We start from the raw sequence: 6,553 nt of genomic DNA on the forward strand, positions 1-6,553 counted from the left end.
GAACTTTAATCCATCGTAATCTGATAGGTGATTTGCATTTCCTTGTATCTCTTGATACTTGTTTTGTGACCAAGTATGTGGTCAATTTTGCAAAAACTTTCAGGAGATGCTGAAAAGAAGATATAGACATTTTGTTGGGAACAAAGCTCTGTAGACTTCTGTTAAGTCTGTTAACCATCTATGGATGTCATTATCTTTTCCTTTGGGTTATATGTAGATAAGCTGCCCATTGGTGGGGGTTTGTTAAGTTTGTTAACCATCTGTTGATGTCATTATCTTTTCCTTTGGGTTATATGTAGATAAGCTGCCCATTGGTGGGGGTTTGCTGCTGATGTCTGTTATTATCAACTTTTGAAGCTCAGTGTGTGATTAAACTTTAGTGATGCTTCATTTACAAATGTGGATTCCCTTGCTTTCAGGGAATACATAATATTCTTTATACATATAGTATCATAAAAGCTCAGAATATCTACTATACAACCTACAAACCATATGGAGTTTAAGAAGAAAGAAGACCAATAGTGGGTCAGGTAAGGTGGGGGTAGAGACATCTACCTGAAGACAGGGAGAAGGGAGGAGGTATGGGATGTAGAACAGTTGGAGGGGGCAGGGGATGGTGGGGTGGAAAATAAAATATGGAGTGTATAAAAATAATTGATAAGAAAATTTAAAAAAGACCAATAATATAGATGTTTCAATCCTCACACAAAACAAGGAACAAAATAATCACAGAAGGTAGAGCCATGGATGGGAGGGAGGGAGGAAGGGGAGGGAAAAAGAGGGGGCAGGAACAGGCATTTGAAGGGACAGGAGAGAAGTACATAGGGTCAGGAAATTGAATAGAGTCATGTTGCAGTAGGGGATGGGGAACTGGGGGTAGCTACTAGAAAGTCCCAGGCTCCAGGGAAGCTAGAGGCTCCCAGGATCCAGTGGTAATAACTTTAGCTGAAATACACAACAAAGGAGAGATACAACCTGTAGCGACCACCTCTAGAAGATCAGTATGGCTCCAAGTTGAGGTATGGGGCCACCCACTCATCTCAAAATTTTTAACCCAGAAATGTTCCATTCCAAAGGAAAGACATGGGCAAAAATTAGAACAGAGGAAAGGCCTAAAGGAAAGGCCACCCAGAGACTGTCCCACCTAGGGATCTATCCCATCTGCAGACACACACACACACACACACACACACACACATTCCCCCCCCCACACACACACACAATTGCTGATGCCGAGAAGCCTTTGTTGACAGGAGCTTGGTATGGCTGTTCCCTGAGAGGTTCTACCAGCACCTGACCAACACAGATGCAGATACTTACAGCCAACCATTAGACTGAGCCTGAGGACCCCAACGGAAGATCTAGGGGAAGGACTGAAGGAGCTGAAGGGAACTGAAGAACAATATCAACGATATCAACTGGACCACCAAGAGCTCCAAGGAAATAAACCACCAACCGAAGAATACACATGGAGGGAGCCAGAACTCCAGAAACATATGTAGCAAAGGAGGTGAGGGAAGTTTAATGCCCCCAGTATAGGGGGATGCTAGAGAGGTGAGGCAGGAGTAGATGAATGGTTGGAGGAATACCCTCATAGAGGCAAAAGGGAGGTGGGAGAGGGAGGATGGAATAGGTAGGATTGGTAGAGGAGTAACCGGGAAGGGGGATATCATTTGAAATGTAAATGAACAAAATGGTTAATTAAAAAAAGATTGTTTTGACTGAGAAGGCGAATACCAGGCCCTGGCTTGTGGATGATAATTCTGTGATAGAGGTACCATTGAGAAATGGAGAGCACCAGTATTATAACACCTTTCTGAGACTTACTTGAAACAATCAATGTAGTGAAAACTTCAATCTGGACAGAAAATTAGGTAGTACTCGCAGTAATATATTTTGCTTTGGAGGTCCAACTCTTCATAAGCAAACAATGATTTAGTTGGATAATCAGGGATTTCCTTTTGGAAGGAAAACCACTAGGAAATTGATGAGAAAGAAAATGTGGAAGAAATATTTGGGTCTACTTCACTGAATTGGGAATGTGCCATGGACCACTCCAGTTGCATATGGGGGTCCCTGGGATGAGAGTCCTTGAAGACTAGGTGGGTCAGGATTCAATGGTGAAAAGCAGAAACAAACACAGAGGCATTTTGAAACTGAGTGTATTTTGCAATTCTTAAGCAAGGGTTTTTATACATAGACAAGTATTGCAACTCTTAGAAGATGTGTTTAGTGAAGTAATCACAGAAAGGACAGATACCATCATTGTCATTTGGCACAGTAAAATATAAAAATCATTCAAGGCTAGTGGCATATTTCCAAGACCTGGCTAATTTTTTATGGTCAGTTATTATTTAACATCTATAAAAATCATTCAAGGCTAGTGGCATATTTCCAAGACCTGGTTAATTTTTTATGGTCAGTTATTATTTAACATCTAGTACCTTATTTTTTGTGAATCTTTAAGGTATAAATTTGAACTATTTTAATTCTTTTTATTAAAGCTTTCTTTATTATATGCCAAAGCCCACTTCCAATGACACATGTGTAGCCATATGAAATTTTATTGTTGGGAAAGTTTGTATTTATGAATACTATTACATAATTTTGTAAATGATTTATGAAGTGACGAGCTGGTTTTTCCAGAGATAAGATCATGGCTAGTAACTCCATCTCAAGTGATGGTTTCCTTTCCATATTTCTCAATTAAAATTTTAACCTAAGCTATCAGGAACATCTTCTGAATAGAAAAATGATTAGAAAAAGACAAAACATGTACATTGCCATGAGAACGATGGCTCAATATTTTGCTCCATCCAAGAGTTCCACAACCAGTTCCAGCAGGTCTTCTTATTTTGAAATTTCTGCCTCAGTCTGTAGAACTTGTCACACAGATTCTACTGGGGTTGGTGTGGCAGCAATGGAGTGAAGTGAGTTGTTTGACATGTAAATAGTCTTTGAAGGACATGACATGAATAATCAAGTAAATAAAATATCCATTCCTGTGGTCAGCCACCTCTTTGTTCTGCCACCCTCCTCTTCAGCCACCTTAGTCATTTTCTAAGATGCTCATGAGCATTTGAGACAGAAGAGAGCATTTTAGGCATTAAAGATGTGATAGAAGAAATGGATACATTGGTCAAATAAGATGTTAAATCTCAAAAACAAAACAGAAGAGAAGCAAACAAAAAGTCTAATGCACATCATCCAAGAAACCTGGGATGGAGAAAGGAACGAATGTAAGAAAATGAACAAATGAAGGTAAAAATATCCAACTCTAAATCCCAGAAAATATTTTCAACAAAATCATAGAAGGTAATTTTCTTGATGTAAAAAAGGAGATGACTATCAAAATACAGAAGTGGACTCTCTGCTTAATAATCATTGGGTCAAGGAATAAATATAAAAAAAATTAAAGACTTCTAGAATTTAATGAAAATGAGGATACTACACATGCAAACTTAAGGTACACTATAAAAACAGTTTTAAGGGAAAGTTCATAGCACTAAATGCCCTCATAAGAAAATTGGAGTTCTCAAACTAATTGCTTAAAAATACTTTTGGGGCTGGAAAGATGACTCAGTGGTTAAGAGTACAAACTGTGGGGCTGGAGAGATGGCTCAGTGATTAAGAGTACTGACTGCTCTTCCAGAGGTCCTGAGTTCAATTCCCAGCAACTACATGATGGCTCACAACCATCTGTAATGGGATCTAATACCCTCGGCTGGTGTGTATGAAGAGAGCAATGGTATACTCATATATGTAAAATAAATACATCTTTTTAAAGAAAAGTACTTCTGAAGGCTCTAGGCAAAAGAAGCAAACATGCCCAGGAGCAGTAGATAGCAAGAAATAATCAGTCAATTAGAAACAAAGAGAACAATGCAAAGAATAAACCAAAGCAGGACCTGGTTCCTTAACAAAATCAGCGAGACAGAAAATCTTTAGCCAAACTAAAAAGTAGAGAGATTAACAAAACCAGAAATGAAAAGGGAAACATAATAATGGACAATGAGGAAATTCAAAGAATCACTAGGACATACCTCAAAAGCCTGTACTCCAAAAAAAAAAAAAAAAAAAAAAAAAAAAAGAAATTCTAAATTAACTGGATGATTTTCTAGACAGACACCAATTAACAATGCTAAATCAAGATCACATAAACTATTCAAATTGTCCTATAACTCCTATCAGAAACACTCATTAAAAATTGTCCAATCAAAAGAAGCCCTGGGTGAGATGGCTTTAGTGCAGAACTCTATCAGTCTTTAAAATAAGAGCTAATGCCAATAATTCTCCAAGAATCCCACAAAATAGAAACAGAAAGAACTCTACCAAACTCATCCTATGAAGCCACAGTCACCCTGATATCTAAAACACACAAAGACTCAACAAAGAAAATGAACTTCAGAGCAATTTTGCTTATGAACATTGACACAAAACTATTCAATATAATATTCATAAACCAAATCAAAGAACACATCAAAGACATAAGTCACCATAATCAAGTAGGTTTCATTCCAGGAATACAGGGACGGTTCAATATATGAAAGGCCATCAATGTAATCCATCTATAAACAAACTGAACGAAAACAGAAACACATGATCATCTCACTAGTTGTCAAAAAAGCATGTGAAAAAAATCCAACACCTTTTCATGATAAAAGTCTTGAAGACAGGAGGCTTACAAGGAGCATACAGTAAAGGCAATACACAGAAAGCCAATTGCCAACATCAAATTAAATGGAGAGAAACTTAAAGCATTTCTACTAAAATCAGGGATAAGACAAGGTTGCCTATTCTCCCTGTATTTTTTCAATATAGTATTTGATGTTCTGGCTAGAGCAATAAGACAACTAAAGGAGATCAAGTTGATACAAATTGGAAAAGAAGAATCTACTATTTGCAGATGATATAATAGTATACACAAGTTGGGCTGGAGAGATGGCTCAGAGGTTAAGGGCACTGACTGCTCTTCTGGAGGTCCTGAGTTCAACTCCCAGCAACCACATGGTGGCTCACAACCATCCCTAATGAGATAGTATACACAAGTGACCCAAAAATTCTACCAGAAAATTCCTACAACTGATAAACACCTTCAGCAAAATGGATAGATGCAATCTTAACTCAAAGAAATCAGTAGCTCTCCTTTACACAAATAATAAATAAGATGAGAAAGAAATTAGGGAAACAATAGCCTTTACAGTAGCCACGAATAATACAAAATATCTTGTGGTAACTCTAATGAAGCAAGTGAAAGATCTGTAAGACAAAACTTCAAGTTCTTGGAGATTGAAATTGAAGATATCAACCATGGTCATGGATAGATAGGATTAACAGTGAAAATCCATTTTATCAAAAGCAAGCTACAGATTCAATGCAATCCCCATCAAAATTCCAAAACAGTTTTTCATCGACCTTGAAAGAGCAATTCTCAACTTCATGTGGAAAAATAATGAAGCCAGAATAGACAAAATAATCCTGAAGAAGAAAAGAATTTCAGGAGAAATCACCATCCCTGACTCCAAGCTGTATATTGATAAAATCTGCATGATACTGTTACAGAAGCAGACACAGTGATCAATAGAATTGAATCATAGACACTTAAGTCACACTTGATTTATTTAATAAAGAAGCCAAAATACATGCAAAGGAAAAAAAGAAAGCAGCTTCAACAAGTGGTACTGGTCTAATTGGCTGTCTGCATGTAGAAGAATGCAAATAGACTGGCCGATGGGGAAAATTATTGGATATTTTCTTTATTTATATTTCAAATGCTATCCCCTTTCTAAGTCCTCCCCGGAACCCTCTAGCCCACCCCCTCTCTCTGTTTCTATAAGGATGTTCCCCCACCCAACCCCAACTCCTGCATCTCCACCCTCACATTTCCCTGCACTGGGGCATCAAGCCTTCACAGGACCAAGATGCCAATGGAAGATTAAAGTGGTCCAAGAAAAGGCACAAGAATCAGAGACATTATACATTCAGGAGTTCCATAATAATACTCAACTTAAAGCTATAGTATACATACAAAGCAACTGGTGAAGTCCTCCGTAGGTCCCCTGATTATTATTCCAGTCTCTGAATTAACATGAGCTTTTTTCAGTTGTTTTGGGGGGCTTAGTTCCCTTGGTGTATTCTGTACTCTCGGTGGTCCCCCCTACTCATGTGGTTCCCTGAGCTCTGAGGGGACAGATTTGGCAGAAACGTGCTGATTAGAGCTGTATGCTTTAATTTCTCTCCCATTCTCTCTCTCTCTCTCTCTCTCTCTCTCTCTCTCTCTCTCTCTCTCTCTCTCTCTCTCACACACACACACACACACACACAGACAACACTCACTGTCCCTCCCTCCTTCCCTCCTTCTCTGTCTCCCTCTCTCTTTCCTCCAAAGCTTGCTTTGAATTCACTATCTACCCATTGCAAAACTTGACCTCTTGATTCTCCTGATTTCACTTTTTTGTTTTCAGAACACAAGCATATATGAGCATACTGTATTTATGTAGTGCAGGGGATCAACGTTCAATCATGTCACATGTTAGGTAAGCATTTTATATCC

This window comes from Apodemus sylvaticus, chromosome 23, assembly GCF_947179515.1.
Source record: "Apodemus sylvaticus chromosome 23, mApoSyl1.1, whole genome shotgun sequence".
NCBI lineage: Eukaryota > Metazoa > Chordata > Mammalia > Rodentia > Muridae > Apodemus > Apodemus sylvaticus.